We start from the raw sequence: 17,928 nt of genomic DNA, 5'->3' as shown, positions 1-17,928 counted from the left end.
TCATATAGGCTGAAAAACATTTTTAACAAATTAAATAATGCACTTTAACCTAAAGACCCTGGAAACGATGGTATATTTCTCCAACACATGACTGTTACTATGTTACCTTTCCTAAATTGCATTTACCTGGCTTACTCAGTTAACTTTTTTAGCCATCATAAAATTAATTTTACTTAATGCAAGTAAAAGCTCAACATCTTAAAAAATACTTATCAGATAATTCTTTCACAGAGGCAAAAGATGATCATTTCTAACCTTTCGATGAAAAAAAACAAGTAATAACTAATTTAAAATAAAGTAGGTTAATGTCACAAGTATGTTGTGAAGAAATAAAGCAGTTCTAAACAAAGAATAGTATTTAATCAAATAATAAGGCTTTGGGGTTTTTAAAGATGCTTTGATTTTTAAAACTTTGTTACTAAATATGAGAACAAAGGGAATTAAATAGTAAAACACTTGTACTCATTACATATTCCTGACTTCTTGCCAACATTTATGGATTTGGAAAGGAAGTGTCCAAGCTGACCAAACATCCTCTGTCCAATAAAGCTGGATGTCTGCTTTCTGTTTCATCTATCTGGTAAATGTAAAATCCTAGGAAAGGCATTTACAACACATTACTGACAGATGATACATTCAGTATAGTCCCATGTACAATCAACTAATCCACATGGCTAAACTGTAATTACATAGAGCAATTTATCAGTTTTGGTACCAGGAAGCTCATCTATTTTTCTGACTCCTTATTTTGTTTTTCAATTTGATGACTACTATCTTAGTTCAGACCCATACTTATATCAACATACTCAAGATTATTCTAGCAACCTCCTAACACTCTTCTTTAATCTACCACAGTCAGCTTAATCTTCCTTAAAAACACTTCATATCAGGATTCTGCTTAAATACCCAAAAGGATTCCTTATGAATTAAGTATAAACTCTTTATCAAATGATTTCAGAACCTCTCTGACATGGCCTCAACCTAAATTTTCAACCTTATTTTCTACTCTTCAATATACAAAGCTAATTATTATGCTCAGAAAACAAGCCATTTTATTAAAAGTTATTTATTGATGAGAGAGAAAAACATATGTGCTGTCCCACTTATTTATGCATTCACTGGTTGCTCTTTTTATGTGCCCTGACTGAAGATTGAACCTGCATTGCTGGCATATTGGAACAATGCTGTAATCAACTGAGCTACCTGGCCAGGGCCAAGCCATGCTTTCTTTTTCTTTCTTCTCCTTTTTTTAAGTATACTTTATTGATTATGCTATTACAGTTTTCCCAATTTCTCCCCCTTTATCACCCCTTCACCCTGCACCCCCCAACCCTCCAGCATTCCCCCCTTAGTTAATGTCCATAGGTTGTACATGTAAGTTCTTTGAATTCTGTTTCCTATACCATTCTTAACCTCTCCCTGTCTATTTTATGCCTTCTAATTATGCGTCTTATTCCCTGTACCTTTTCACCCCATCCTCCCCCCATGCCACTGAAAACCCTCCATGTGATCTCCATTTCTCTGATTCTGTTCCTGTCCCTGTTCTAGTTGTGTGCTTAGTTTTTGTTTTCTTTTTTTTGGTTTGGTTGTTGCTGGTTATGAGTTTGTTGTCATTTTACTGTTCAAAGTTTTGATCTTCTTTTTCTTGGTTAAATCCCTTTAACATTTCTTATAATACGGGCTTGGTGATGATGAACTCCTTTAACTTGACCTTATCTGGGAAGCACTTTATCTGCTCTTCCATTCTAAGTAATAGCTTTGCTGGATAGAGTAATCTTGGATGTGGGTCCTTGCCTTTCATGATTTTAAATACTTCTTTCGGGCCCCTTCCTGCCTATAAGGTTTCTTTTGAGAAATGAGCTAACAGTATTTGGAACTCCTTTGTAGGTAACTCTCTACTTTCCTCTTGATACTTTTAAGATTCTCTCTTTATGTTTAATCTTGGGGAACTTAATGATGATGTGTCTTGGTATGTTCCTCTTGGATCCAACTTCTTTGGGACCCTCTGGGCTTCCTGGACTTCCTGGAAGTCTATTTCCTTTGCCAGATTGGGGAAGTTTTCCTTCATTATTTGTTCAAATAAGTTTTCAATTTCTTGCTCTTGTTCTTCTCCTTCTGGCACCCCTATAACTCAGATATTGGAATGTTTAAAGTTGTCTCAGAGGTTCTTAAGCCTCTCTTCATTTTTTTGAATTCTTGTTTCCTCATTCCATGCCAGTTGGATGTTTATTTCTTCCTTTTGTTCCAAATTGCTGCTTTGAATCCTGGTTTTCTTCCTGTCACTGCTGGTTCCCTGAATATTTTGCTTTATTTCACTTTGGGTATCCTTCATTTGTTCTTTCATTTTGCAACCAAGCTCCATCAGTTCTGTGAGCATTTTGATTACCAGGGCTTTGAACTTTCCATCAGAGAGGTTGGCTTTCTCCTCATTGCTTAGCTCTTTCTGGAGTTTTGTTCTGTTCTTTCATTTGGGCCCTAGTCCTTTGCCTTGGTGCACCTGTTAAGTAGTAAGGGGGCAGGGCCTTAGGTATTCTCCAGGGCAGGAAGAATTTTTTTGCTGTGCTGTGCCACTGTCTGTGTAGTAGGGATCAGAGAGGGAACAATGCAGCTCAGTTACTCAGCTCTAACCCCTTTCCAACGAACTCTCATGTGAGACTGTGAGTTTCTCCTACCGTGGCAACCCCCACCATAGTCCACAGTCAGCTCTGAGTCTGTTTCCCATTCAGCCAGCCCTGCTATGCAGTCTTGCCGCCTTGTGCTGGGTTCTCTCAGCCAGGCCTGCCGAGCCAGTCTGGTCCGCTGCTTCACCTCTGATTCTCTCCATCCGCCCATCTTACTGGTCTGGTTGTGCTGTCCGTTTCTTTAATTCCTTGGTTGTTAGAGTTCCATGAAGTTTGATTTTTCTGGCACTTCTGGTTGTTTATTGGTTTTAGATTGGTTGATAGCCTCCTTTTGGCTGTGGAAGGAAGCGCAAGGTTTCTACCTAAGCCTCCATCTTGGCCGGAATCCCCATGCTTTCTTAACTAGGCCTTTGTTCATGTCTTCAACCTGAGAGCAACATCTCAGCCTGTTAAAAATGTGACAGATTACATTTCTCTCCTTCCCTAACACCTCATTGAAATGACAGTAAACGATTACAAAAGGGAATAAACTCATAAAGGCAGGGAGAGCTGAAGATGGCAAAGGGATCAAAACATCAGAGATTCTGGTAAATTTCTGGAAGAAAAAGGTAGAATTATATAACCAGATGAACCAGAGAAGGAGCTATAGCTCAAAGCAAGCATTTTGCATTCAACATTTACTCAATAAATATGTAGTAAGCACACACTACATGCCAAACAAGGGAGAAAAATATTAAATAAAAACAAAACAAATCAGACCCAAGACAAGTGTAGTGATAATTAAATGAGGACTGCGTAGAAAGAGACCAAGTAGCTGCTTTATATTTGATGAACAGAGAAGGTCTGAATAGTAATATTTATTTATTTATTTATTTATGTATGTATGTATGTATGTATGTATGTATTTATTTATTTATTTATAGAGAGGGGGAAAGGAAGAGAGAAAGAGAGGAAGAGAAACATTGATGTGTGAGATACATTAATCGGCTAACTCTTTTATACCGCCAACTGGGGACCCAGCCTGCAACCTAGGCATGTGAGCAGATTGGGAATCCAACTGGCCACCTTTCAGTTTGCAGACTGGCACTCAATCCATTGAGACACACCAGCCAGGCCATGAGTAGGAATGTTTAAAGGGAGATATGAATGATGAGAAAAAATCAGAAGTGCAAAGATCAGAGAGAATACTCCAGGTAGAGGATATAAGTTTGGTATGCCATGGAATAGAAAGATTAATCTGATGAGAACTGAGAGCAAGATCATGCAAATATTTCTAAAGAAAAAGAGCTTGGATTTATTCTAAGGAAGCCTTCTTGCGGGCAATGGGAAGTTATCTCTCACAAAAGGGTGTAGGAAAAGTGGGGGCCATTCTGCAAGGAGACAGACAGTAGTCTGAAAAGGAACAGAGGTGGGATAAAGGAGGTTCGGCAGAACAGCAACCAGTATTCCCCACAGGGGCGTGCAGAAAGTATTTTTGGCATTTGCTTCCAAGGTTAAGAAAAGTTTAAAAAATAAAAATTAAAATTAAAAAAACAACTCTCTTAAGTTTGGTAGCAAATTTAAATGCCTTCTGTGGTCAGGTGGCCAATACAAATGCCACTGGTAGACAGATGTAAACAATAGGGAGTAGAAGAGCCGGTGAACTAGAGGGCAAAACCTTAGCTAAACACATTCAAATTTTTAAAGTTTATTCTGGAATTAGATAGTGGTGAAGTTGCACAACCTGATGATGAATATATTAAAACCCACTGAATTTCACGTGTAAAAGAGTGAATGTGAACTTCCTGAGAGGCCCATGAACCTTGAACCTCTCTTTGGCATTTATAGCTAATCAGCTTTGTATTACGTGGTGATTATTTACGTACTTGCCTTATCACCCTCCACACCCAACTAGGTAACAGGCTTCTGGAAAGAGACACGGTTCTCATTTTCGCCCCAGAGCAACTAAAAAATTATCATATTCCTTCTTCTAAATTTCAGTGTTTATGCATTCATTGGTTGATTCTAGTATGTCTTCTGACATGGGATAAAACCCATGACCTTGATCTATTGAGACAATGCTCTAATCAACTGAGCTACTCAGCAAGGCGGATATATATTTTGAATACAAAGAGGGGAGAGAAACTTCAAAACATTAGTGAATCAACAGGAGGGTAGTGGTGCAGTCAGTGCATGTGGAGTGAATAGAAGGCTTAAAATCTGACTGCAACTGCAAGAACCACTCCCAGTTAGACCCTAAACTGGGTGGATGACTACAACCATTGAAGATACTAATAAAATGATTGTTGCTGTCTTTGGCCACTAAGTTCTGGGGTGATCCATTACACAACAACAGATAATGCAACATAATGCTACTCCTGATCAAACACACACTGAAAGGGGGAGACTATGGTTCTGAAAGATGTACAGGACAAAAAGGGTGGCAGGTCTGAAGCACTGGCTGGGGAAAGCAGATACAGAAGAGGTGCAGAGGCTGTAAGATAGTAAAATGCTATATACATCATGTGATCTGTTCCTTGTAAACCTTTGAATTGTCAATAAAGTCACTAAATTTATGAGACCCTTGGTTCATAAAAAATAGAACTTTGTGCCTATACGGTTTAGGGGAAAAGACATAAGAACAGAGAGAGATGAGACTGTAAACAAGTCGAATCAGAAATCATGGAGAGGAAACTGGACACCCACAGGCTAAATACAACTAAATTATGCAGGGGGCTCCACATGAATTCTTAGGTTAAAAAGTTAGCTTTCCAGCCCTGGCTGGTGTAGCTCAGTGGATTGAGTGCGGGCCTGCAAACCAGACAATCGCGGTTTGATTCCCAGTCAGGGCACATACCGGGGTTGCAGGCCGGTTCCCTGCAGGCCAGTTCCCAGCACGGGACGCATGAAAGGCAACCATACACTGATGTTTCTCTCCCTCTCTCCTTCCCTTCCGCTATAAAGATAAATAAATAAAATCTTAAAAAAAAAAGTTAGCTTTCCTTTCCAATTAAAAATAAATCCAGAGTTGCATTTCTCCATAATAAAAATAACACTTAAGGATGGCTGTTACCTGCATGCTTCTCTACAAAGACGACTAAGACTAAAGCTATAACACTATAGCAGAATTCTAGATTTAGAGAGAATTAACTGTTTACTTTTTACTCTTTACTTTTAAAATTAATGTGTTAAAATATTTTGAATCTAAAGTGTTTTTCATCTCTCTCACATACAGAGGTCAGGGGGTTAAAGAAGACATTTTGTAAAGATGATACATTCACCATTCCCAGAGTAAACAATATCTATTCATATCATAAGCACTCATCAAATTGCCACTGTTAAAATAAAGTATATTTCTACTTGATTACACATGATTACAAAAAATTAAATGTTCCCCAAATATGCTGACAGGAAGTAAAATCAGTCGCAGGTTTTGTTTGCCAAATAATCATCTAAATCAGTGATTTTCAACCTTATTCATTTCATGGCACAAATAAAGTAATTATTAAAATTCTGCGATGCACCAAAAAGTATTTTTTGCCAACTGGCAAAAAAGTAGGTATAACTTTGATAATAGTGGTAATTACCTATGCTTTTTTAAAAAATCAGGTGCTTATACTTGTATATATGGATTTCTGGGCAAACTTATCATGCAAAGTGACCAACATGATGCAACTCTTATCATATGACCTATATATATATTTATGTTTCAAGACAGGGCATTCACACCACATGGCTATTGGTGTGTTTGGCTATGTCATTTTCTCATTGACAACCTAAGGGATATTAGTGCCCCTGACTAAACTGTCAATTATTGCACATTTTAAAGACTCTTGCAGCACACTGGCTGAAAATCGCTAATCTAAATTACCCAGGCAGATACCACAAAATAAGAGTTAATGCATTTTAGGCAATTCTCTGATATCAAAATTCTTTAAAAGCTTTAATTTGTATTTGAAAACACTTCTTAACGGACATTTGAAACAATACAAGTTTCATGGATAAAAAGTTTTTACTGAATATGCTACAGAACCTCATATTCCTTATCCTAATAAATATATTTCTAAAATACATACTAAAGAAAAAATACTATCCATTTCATCCTGATTAAGACTGCAAAAATAAAAATAGTAAGTGTGATAAAACCAAAAGCTGGGGAGGATGTGGAGTAATGCTCACTGGTGGTTAGGGACATATATAACTCATTGCTTTAGAGACCCATTTGGAGATTATACAGTTTATGATCCCACAATACCACCATCCAGTGTCCAGGTACTTAAGAGACAAGCACCAGGAGAAATGTAAAAGCATCCTCATTGTGGCATCCTATCTACCTTTCAAAAGGGAAATAGAAAAACTGCCCTATTTGTATAAAAAGAATGACCTAGATCTACAAGAACCAGTATGAATAATGTTGAACCATATGGTTGAGGTAAAAATGCAAAGTTTAAAAGAATGATGGATATTCAATAGTTCATCCTTTATATAAAAGTCAAAAGTACTAATAGCAATAAGGAAAATTTTATGGGGATATATACACATATATCACTAAAACATGAATTAGAACAACATAAATTATTACCTGGGGTAGGATTTTTATTGTGCCTTACTTCTTCAACAAATTATTTGAAGCAAAAATGTAAAGAACTGATTATTATAGGTGTTGAGTATGTAGATGTCTATCATGTTTTATACTTTAAAAAATTTTACATTAAAAACAAATTTATTTTAAAAATAAATTCAAAGTATGGACAAAGTATGTAAACAAGTATGCTCATCAAAGGCAAACATTAAAAAAAAGCAGGGAGGGGGAAAACAACTAAATATTCTACAAGAAAAACTATATAAATTTGAGTGTGTTATGACTATCCTGGATTATAATGCAGATGTTGTACATTATTCATAAAACATTTAATGCAAACGAAAATGCTAGTGATGTAAGTTTAAATGAGCTTATGAGTTATGAGTTACATAAATACATATACACACACATATAAGAAAATATACCCAAAAGCTTAACTGCAAAGATTTGTGGATAATAGGATTTTATTTCACTTTTATACATTTCTACGGGTTACATATTTGCATTAATGTTGATAAAATGGTTGGAGGGGGGAAGAAGGCAAACTATGAAAAGCAAATTCAAAATCCTCTGGTATAAATTTAACCCTGATTAAACTGGTAAGATTTTGTTTTACTTCTGATTCTAAACATATTGGACTATGTTAAATCAAGTTAAGGCTCTTGAAATATTAATATCTACAACCCAACAAGGCAAAAGAGTTATGTCAATAACTATAGTTATAAACTTCTGCCTTCATGTTTATAAAGACATGTTTCAGTCTCCTCTGTTTCTAGCACTGTCACATCAGAAGACATGGCTCCTTCATCCATGCATTAGATAAGGATATCGTATGGAGAAACATACCAAATCATAATTTATATTATAAAAATGAGGATGTGTAAATGATCTGGCTCTAAGAAATGATACAAATAGGACAGCATGCAGTGTTTATATAATATGCTCTACGACAACTGAAAAAAAATATTGCTGAAATTAGATATCTAAATATATGAACAGACAGACATACCATGTGAATGGATGAGAAGATGCAGTAATGTTATGTTGAATCTCCCCATATTGAAGTAGGCATTCAATATGATTACAACAAATGTTGTAATTTTCATATAAAAACAGTATACACTATGAAAAGCTCATTATTAACAACAGTAATTTGATTGATAGAGCTTGTACAATGGTTTCCTAAATGGAGGTGACCATACCCTAGGAGGTCTGAAGAAACTACCAAGACATAAGAACATGTTAGCTCTATTTATATTTAATCTTTATCTTAATACACAGGTACTTTTAATGTAATATAAAGTGACACTGGCATCTTCATTATGGACACCTGTCATACAGTCACACACTCTATACAGTAACCTATGTATTCTGGTACTAAGTGATTCTAAGTATTCTAAGAGTAAAAGCATTTGCTAGATTCTTTTTCAATAATGAAATAAAGTACTCATCTTTTAATAACCTGGTATAGGAGACTAGTGTTCCACAGAACATACATTCTCAGTTATAAAGAAATAAATTTCCTTAACAGGAACAATACTTTGTGGAAAAACTGTATTATATAATCCTTCATGAAGCAGCTGCTTTTGATCTCAACAAAAGAAAGTTGAGGGCAAGGGAGGTGAGGTTTAATTTCAAAAGTAACTACCGCAGCAAACAGAAGTTGAAGCAAAAAGAGTGCCAAGCACTATAGGATGTTATTGACGTGGTTGTGGAATGACCGTGTATGTTACACCAAACAGGTTTACTGGTTGTCTCATGGCAAAGTACTGTACTTAAAAAGTGTTGCCAAATTTCAAGGTGAGTTAAACACATATCTTTTACGAAAAGAAGGGTAAATTTGCTATTTTTTGTGATAATGTTGGCAACATGCTACCTAAAAAATCTACTGCAAACTACAACTTTCCTTATTATTAACCCATTTAAAGTCACGAATAAGCAGAGACAGTAAGGGAAGCTTTATACTAAGAAATGCTTGCCCTCCCTCCACACAAAAAATTAACCATGTATAGTCATGTAGCACTATCATTTTCAATGTGTTAAACTTTTATATACATGTACATGAGGGTGCCAAGACCGTTCAATTGCAGTACAGTCCTTTCAACAAATGGTGTTGGGAAAACTGGATATTCACAAGCAAAATGATGAGGTTGGACTCTTCATATGTAAATGTAACTCAAATGGATCAAAGACCTCAGGGCTAAACTGCGGGATTAGCCAAAAAGTCTGTTTAGTTTTTTCTGTAAAATAAAAGACACATTTTTCATTTTCACCAATAACTTTATAGATTTGGATATTTTGAGTATGTTGGCTAGCTCCTGTGTAGGAGAACATTGATTGTTCTCAATTAATGTCTTGATCGCTATCAACTTCAACAGGTCTACCGGACTGTGGAGCATCTGTCAGAGAGAAATCTCCAGCATAAAATTAAGCAAACCACTTTTAACAGTTTTGATCAGTCACAGCACACTCTCTACACACTGCACAAATCTTTTTTAGCATTTCACTTATTTTTACCTTTCCTAAAATAATAAAGCATGGTAAGCCAAAAATGTTACCCAAAATGTTACCCATTTTTGGGTAAAGCAGAATACCCAAAAATGTTAGGTATTTTCTTCCATCTTCAATATTAAAATGTATACACAAAAATTCACCAATTTTGATAACTTTTTAAACAATGCACATTGATACAACAGCTGTCACAATATAATCTAAGAAAATTGTTTCGAATGAGATTTAAAGACAACTAAGTGCTACTAGAACAATCTTATGGAAAAAAATCAAATGAACTTTTTAGCCAACCAAATAAAAAACTCTTATGAGAAAACACAGAAGAAAAGTTTCATGACATTGGATTTGGCAATGATTTCTTAGACATGACACCAAAGGGACAAGCAACAAAAGACAAAAATAAAGTGGACTTCATTAAATGAAAAATGAGTATCAAAGGACGTTATCCACAGAGTGAAAAGGTAACCCACAGAATGGGAGCAAATATTTGTAAATCATGGATCTGATATGAGATTAACATCCAGAATATATAAAGAATTCTTACAACTCAACAATAAAAAACAAACTAACCAATTTAAAAAATGGGCAAAGGGCTTGAATAGATATTTTTACAAAGGTACACAAATGGCCAATAAGGACATGAAAAGATGTTCAACATCATTAATTATTAGAAAAATGTAAACCAAAACCACAATGACACAACACTTCCCACTCATTAGGATGGCTATTATTAAAATAAAACAAAACAAAAACCCCCCACACCCAGAACATATCAAGTGCTGGTTAGGATGCGGAGGAATTGGAACCCTTGTGCATTGCTGATGGGAATGTAAAATGCTACTGCTGCTGTAGAAAAAGTATGGCAGTTTCTAAAAAAATCAAACAATTACTACATGATCCAGCCATTCCACTCTTGGGTATATACCCAAAAGAACTGAAATCAGAAGTTCAAACAGATATGTACACACCAATGTTAAGAGCAGGGTTATTGACAATAGCTAAAAGGTGGAAACAAGCAAATGTCTACCCATAGATGAATAAACAAAAGGTGGTACATACATACAATGGAATATTATTCAGCCTTAAAAAGGAATGAAATTCTAATTCGTGCTACAACATGGATGAAATTGGAAGACATTATGCTACATGAAAGAAGCCAGATACAACAACAACAAATACTGCATGATTCTACTCAAGTAGTACCTACAGTAGTTAAAATCACAGAAACAGAAAGTAGAAAAGTGGTTACCAGGAGCTGTAAGGCGAGAGTGGGTAGAAAACTGCTCGTTAATGAGTAGAGTTTCAGTTTGAGATGATGAAAAATTCTGGAAATGGATCATGATGATGGTTACACAACCACGTGAATATACTTAATATCACTTAAGTACATTTAAAAATGGTTAGAATGGTAAATATGTTGAGTAGATGGTAAATATTATATTTTACCACAATAAAAAATACTTGTGAGTTGTCTTACTATGGTGGCAGTGTAAGAATATGGTTAAATATACAAGCTCAAGAATTATGCTATAAAGGTGCTTCTCAGATAAGATCAAATTCAAGGAGTTCATCATCACCAAGCCCTTATTATATGAAATGTTAAAGGGACTTATCTAAGAAAAAGAAGTTAAAGAAACATGAACAGTGAAAGGACAACAAACTCACAGTTATTAACAACCACACCTAAAACAAAAGCAAACTAAAAGGACAGCTAGATCAGGAGTGGAAACATAGAAATGAAGATCTCAAGGAGGGTTAGCAACAGGGGAGTGGGAGGAGGAGAAGGGGGGAGAAGGTACAGAAAATAAGTAGCATAGACAGTAGATAGAAAATAGATGGGGGGGCAAGAATAACATGGGAAATATAGAATCTAAAGGACTTGAGACACATGATCATAAACTAAAGGGGGTAATGGTGGGGATGGGGGGGTAGGGTGGAGGGGAATGAAAGGGGGAATAGAACAACTGTAACAGCATAATCAATAAAAAAATTAAAATAAAATAAAATAAAATGAACAACTAAAAAAAAGAATTATGCTATAAAGCTCTACCACTTTGTAATATTCTTTACCGGTTTTCTTAGATATTAACAGAATTTATTAGTATTATTGCAAGAATTAAGTAAGTTAATACATGCAAAGCACTTAAAACAGTGCATGTCATATAATAGTGACTTTTTGATTATTATGGGTTTAAAGTATATTTTTCATGAGATTTAAGTCAAACACCTGCAGAACTTCTGAAGGTCCTCAAAATTCCACAGGAATTTCAGAGGTACTCAAAAATTCCAAAATTTCAGTAAAACACATTGAAAAACAGTGATCTAATCCAGCAATTTGCAACTGGTGTGCTGCAAGAATTTTAAAAATATGCAATAGCTGACTATTTATTTAATCGGGGGCACTGACCTCTTTTTCCTTAGACTGTCAAATAAAAAAAAAATGACAACAGCCAACTCAACGATAGCTATCTGGTGTGAATGAATCAAAATTATACCAACTTTTCTGTCAGATCGGCAAAAATCCACATTTTTGGTGTGCCGCAGAATTTTAGTAATTAGTTTATATGTGCCATGAGATGAAAAAGGTTGAAAATCATTTAACTAATTAATTTATATTTCTCATTTTATAGGTAAAGAAATGGAGAGTCACATATCTTGTTTCACTAACATTAATTTTCCTAAAATAAGAGGTTGGGGTTAATAATACTAACACTGACATTCAACTACTTGAGAATGAAGGGAAAGCCATGAGAGTCGTGTCTAAGTCTATGAATAGCTAGATAGTCACCTGTCACACTAATCTAATAAATAATTACACATGACTGTGAACCAAAGGTATCAAAAGCAAAAGAAAGCCATTTTAATTATTTTCAAAGACAAAAGTTAAAAACACCCTTGTTGAAAATTGTTAAAATATTTGTGAAAAAGTGATATGGATTAAAAGCTTGAGACACACCCAACATGTGCCCACTACTCCACTCCCTTCAGCCAGTTATTTATATATAGTCTTGGTGAGATCTTAAAATCTGAAAAACCAGATGCTTTTTCTACCAAATACAGGATTTATCTACAAATAAATCTTTATTAAATCCAAACAGAAGATAGCAGTAATCCAAGTAATACAAAATCTCTAATCCAAAGAAAACCCCTTGTGCTAAGTAAGCTTTGTAGACATCTCTCTGTACTTCAAGTGAATAGGCTAGATCTGGTTTCTGGGAAATTCACAACCCAAAAAGCAAAATAACAGAGACAATCTTTGAAGGTCAGACTCAACAAGAGCTAAAAACCTTTGGAGCGTCTGTTTTGCCCTCCTCCCATTGCTCTTCCTCCACAGACAGTCTCTCAAGAAGAGCACCACCTTTGCTTGGAATGTCCTCCCCCTCCAAACCTACATCAGCTGAAATCCTACCCATCCTTAAAGGTCCCACTTCAATGCTGCAGTTTCCACCAATTTCCCCCCGGCGCTGCCAATCTTGAAGTTCTTTTCTCTACATTCCCCTACTTCGCACCTCTAATTCAACATTTTATTACATAATTCACTGCATTACAATTACTTAACGTTTACTTCTTCCCCCTCCTTCTCCTATGAGAATCCCAAGAGCAGTGGGTGAAGGAAGAAAGGAATGAACATTTGTTAAAACCCCAGTGCCAAGCAAGGTGCTAGGCACTTTGCACACGTTATCTCGTTTAATCTGCTTGACGACCATCTGGGGAGGGGAGCAGGTGGTGTTGCTCCCACGGGGAACGCGCTGTCGAGAGTTCAATCGCTTATCCGACGTCACTCTGCCAAGCCAATTACCGTGCTCCAGGCAACCGCCGGCTTCCCCGGCTTCCAAGAGCTCCTTCCACCACGGTGAGCCGCAGGTCTTGCTAACTTGTGTCCCCCTCCTTGCCTAACAGACAGCTGGTATTTCACAAATATTTGCTGAATGCAATACCCCTATGGACTCGGTCCCACCCGTTTAATAACATGATTCCGCCCCACCCCTGACCCGTCACCTTTACTGTTTGTTCCTTTACCGTGGACTTGACAGACACAGACAGCTCTCCACATTTCCACAGGGAAACGCTGCAGACATCAACCCTCACTGGGAGGCAAAGCGAAGACCTTCCAGTTCTCCCGGATTTCCCCAACTGTTCTTCCCACAGAATGTAAGAAATGCACACACCGCGCACAGCTGATATAAAACGCCTGTAGTCTTCCAAAGAGCTCTTGATTCACACTGACCCACGTCTTCGTGCTTACACGCAATAAGGCTTATGCGGCTTCCAGCTCCCGCTGTGGGGACACCCTAAGACACTGCCTGAATGAGAAAACCACATCTTCAAACCAGCTTGGAAGGAAGGTATCCCCATGCGACCACACCGACTCTTCTCCCCCCACCCCCACCCATGAATTGCAGTTTGGATTTCCGGCGGGAATACACACAGAAAGATGAAATGGGGCTCAAAAGCAACGGAGCAATTACTTCTCAGCCTGCCTAATTAGAAAGAAGACATAGAAGGCGCCCCACCTTTTTAAGTCTCCGCACTGAACTCCAATGCGAAAGACGGGGTGGGGGGGGGCACCCAACCTGAGGAGCCCCGGATCCCGAATCACCGCCTTCCGCAGCTAGTCGGGGGAGAGTCCTCTCCTCCCCGCGGTCCCGGGCCACCAGCTCCCCTTACCGCTCGGAGGAGCCCAGCCGCACCCTCCAAGGCGGCCCTAAATCTCATTGTCTCCCACTGTCGCGGCCCCCAGGGGCGCAGGGTGCTGCCCAGGCCCCGCCGACTCCCGTTCACTGGTCGGCCGGCTGCCCTCGCCGAGCGAGGTCCAACCAGCCCCGGCCACGACCCCGCCCCAGGTTCGGCGAGCCGCACCGCGCCCGGATGGCGGGGCCGGGCGCCGGGAAAATGGAGACGGGAGCGGCGGCAGTGCCTCAGAGCCCCGCGCCCGGCGGGTTCCCTCCGCCAGCCCCGAGGGTGAGGCTGGACACTCACCGCTCCAGCCGTTCGCTCCTCCGCCGGCCCCGGCTACTGTAGCGGCCCCGGGCCGGGCAGCCGCCGCTCGCGCTCCTCCAGCCGCCGCCACCGCCTCCTCCCCAGGCGCGGCGCTCCTTCCCGAGACACACCGTGAGCGCCCGCAGCTCCCGCGCCGCGCGCTCCGTGACTGACTGACCGACGGACCGGGCGGCGGCGGCGGGGGCGGGAGCGCGCGCCGGGCGGGGCGGCCGCAGAGCCCAGCCGCGGCGGATCCCTGTGCGGCCGCGTCCGGCGGAGGCACAGAAGGCGGGGCTGCGGGCCGGGCGGCGCTCAGGCTGACCGACTGGTGCCCGGCCGCTCGCGGCCCCCACCCACCGCCAAGCACTCACTTCCGGCGCAGGCGGCAGCGCCCTCCCTTCCCCGGCCCCGGCCCACTACCCGCGCCCCCGGCCCGAGCCCCTAGCCCCGCCTGCTCACCTTCCCCTCGGGCGCCGGACCGCACCCAGCCCGGGCGGTCCTAGGTGCTCCGCCTTTCCTCTGCGCTTCCCTGGGAGTCACCTCGCTAGCCCGTGAATCAGAGAATGAATGAGTGAGGACGGAAAATCCCGGCACTGTCCCACCCCCTAATCGCCTTCCCTCGGAAGCAGGCCCAGCAGCCTCTTTCCGAAGACCCTGGGACGCACTGAGGCTTTGAGCGGTCTGTCCCGGACCTACAGGGGTGCACCTTTATACAGGAGTGTTCAAGGACTCCAGCAGCACAGCAGATGTTGTCTTAGGCACGTAAAGGACCATTGTCGTTGCAGTCTGTGAGGCCTTTTAAATTTTTTTAGGAAATTCCATTTTGGCCAACAATTCTCTGCAGTTTAATGAACTATATTGGGAAGCTTTTAAAAATTGGACATGTCAATTATCTTGAAGTACTTTTAAACTTTGACATTTGTTTGTCTTGCTTTCTTAATAGCTGCCACCTCCTCACTGAAATTCTTTAGAAATAAGGTGTAGGTATGTTTCCTTATCGCCAAGCTCTAAATTACTCATTACTGCTTATTTTGATGCAGGTTTGACTTGTAAAAATTAATATATATCTTTATTTTGACCTTATTCTAAAGTTTATTAAAGGAAGAAAGAAGAATTAAATCACTTAGTCCCACTACATGCAAAACAACTTTGTTGACAGCATTAAATCAATTGAAAAGTCAGGAGTGTGACCTGGAATTGGTTTTAGTAAGTACTCCTTTTTCACGTTTTCCCATCTGCTTGCTAAGTAAAAGTACCTGTATCGTGAATTTTCCCAAATAAAGAATTGAATGTATATTTCTGAGATCTTGGCTTTCTTTGTATGAACCAGGGTGTTCATTTCTCTCTCCTGAGGCCAAATCTTGGTTTTGCTAATTACATTGATTTTTTCTGATATTCTTGAGGACTTTCAAATGGTTTTGGTCCTTTTTTTGCACAATCTGTTCCAAATTGGTACAGTCTATTTCAAAACTGGTATTTAGAGCCACATAATACAGTCACGAGATACATTTCACACTTGAGCTATCTACTTAAGAAACATAGCCACTTTTGTATAAGTGGGTTGGTGCTTTAATATTCTTGTGCAGAATAATGTTATTTCTTCTATATGAAGATGATGCTGCTGACCCATTACCGTAGCCTCTGTTCCTTTCTTGTGGAATTCATCATTCATTACCTCTAACTATAATTATTTCAGTAAGTTGTCAGCTTCCTCAATAAAAGTAATACAATATATTCATCCTTATATCTTCCATAAATGATACCAAAAGGTACTATTTATCATAGTACCTTGCACAATAAATATCATTAAATTAATAAATGAAACTACTTTCATAAGTGGATTATACACATCTGTCTAGAGCCTTTTATCCTATTTCCTTTATGACCAGGTTTGTTGAGATTAGGCACACCTCCGTGCCAAACCTAATAAATCCCTATTGTCATCAAATGCTATTATTAGGCTGTGATACTACAGTACAAAGAAGATAACTTGACTTCATTGAATCTCCTTTAAGAATAGACCAGTGATTTTTAGATAGCTCTTAGCCAACCCTCTCGCCTCTCAGTGGTTAGGTTAGTCTAAGCTAATTAGAAAAGGAAACAACAAAGTAACTTGTAGTCATTGAGAAAGTACCTAAGCATATTCTCATTGGTTCCTTTATATTATGAAATTATTCATTCATTCCACAAGGATTTATTGAGCTCCAGCTAAGGCCTAGAAATACAAACACAAGAAAGACATGGGAGGTGGTTCCTGCCCTCAGAAAGCATATGGCCTAGTGGATAAAGGAGACAAGAAAGTCACTATTACAATATGGAGTCCAGTCCAAAAGCAATTAGAAATGCTTTTTCTAATTGAACTTCTTTCAAGATACATTTTCCGCAGAATATACTTTGAGAAATGCTGACCTGAGCCAGATTTTTGGTTTATAGAGGAGAAAACTACAGCCCCTGGAGATGAAATGACCTGCCTAAAGTTAAAAAGCCACTACTACTGGAAGATAGTGGACTAGAATCTATAAATTCGAACCCCACTCACATGCTCTTTCCACTACATAATGCTTTATGAGCTACAAACTCATTCTAACTCCATCAGTAATCATGGGGAGAAAAACATTATAAAAGAATCATGGGATATATTCTTTTAAATGAAGTTTCAAATCGGTAACTTTTGAAGCTATGCTAATTTTTAATGAATACTATTTACATAGGTGAAAAGATTTATACACTAATACCTTAGTATGATCTTTTGATAATTGAACAGGAGCCTTGTAAATTAAATTAACAGACTGGGACATCCATCTAGGCACCTAGCCCTGAGGTAGCTTTGAACAAAACAAACTTTCAGGAATGGATAGAAACATTAAAACTCTTCCCAGAAATTTTAGTGTTGATTTTTCCCTGTTCATACAAAATGAGAAAACAGGTTATAAAATGTTCTGAGACTATGAAAATCCACACCCGGTTTTGACTTCATCTCTGGTACAAGTTCCCAGATTTTGAATACTCTAACAGCTAAAGGACGGGAAGGTTTCATATCCTAAATTCATAGTTCTATTCCCCAGAGGAGAAATTTTTAGTACTTCCTATTTTTAGAAAAATGAGACAAATTGTTTGTTCCCAAGAGACCTCTTAGAATTACATTATAGCTTTCGTTTTAAGAGAGCTTCTATTCACATTACCTTTAAAACTAGTTATCACTGTCTTAATTTATGATTCAGTAATTTATAAAATATCTGTTTCATTTCTAAATGC

At 38.7% G+C, this 17,928-nt stretch overlaps 1 protein-coding gene across 8 annotated transcripts in view; it reads right to left on the bottom strand.

The window, feature by feature from the left end:
• RAPH1 (Ras association (RalGDS/AF-6) and pleckstrin homology domains 1) overlaps positions 1–15,202 on the bottom strand; it is an 80,464-nt gene extending 65,262 nt beyond the window's left edge. For 2 of the 8 annotated variants that reach the window (XM_053657658.1, XM_053657702.1), the window contains exon 1: positions 14,674–14,992. The gene's annotated coding sequence lies outside the window, so the exon portion shown is untranslated. Of the gene's footprint in view, positions 1–13,492; positions 13,650–13,713; positions 13,843–14,207; positions 14,323–14,673; positions 14,994–15,132 lie in introns of those variants that run through there. The other 6 variants (XM_037165893.2, XM_037165890.2, XM_053657724.1 and 3 more) reach the window with 6 other exon arrangements.
• Positions 15,203–17,928: the final 2,726 nt, after the last annotated feature.

This window comes from Artibeus jamaicensis, unplaced genomic scaffold, assembly GCF_021234435.1.
Source record: "Artibeus jamaicensis isolate MK-2021 breed Jamaican fruit bat unplaced genomic scaffold, CSHL_Jam_final contig_1015, whole genome shotgun sequence".
Classification (NCBI taxonomy): domain Eukaryota; kingdom Metazoa; phylum Chordata; class Mammalia; order Chiroptera; family Phyllostomidae; genus Artibeus; species Artibeus jamaicensis.
This window is presented reverse-complemented; position numbering and strand designations above follow the sequence as displayed.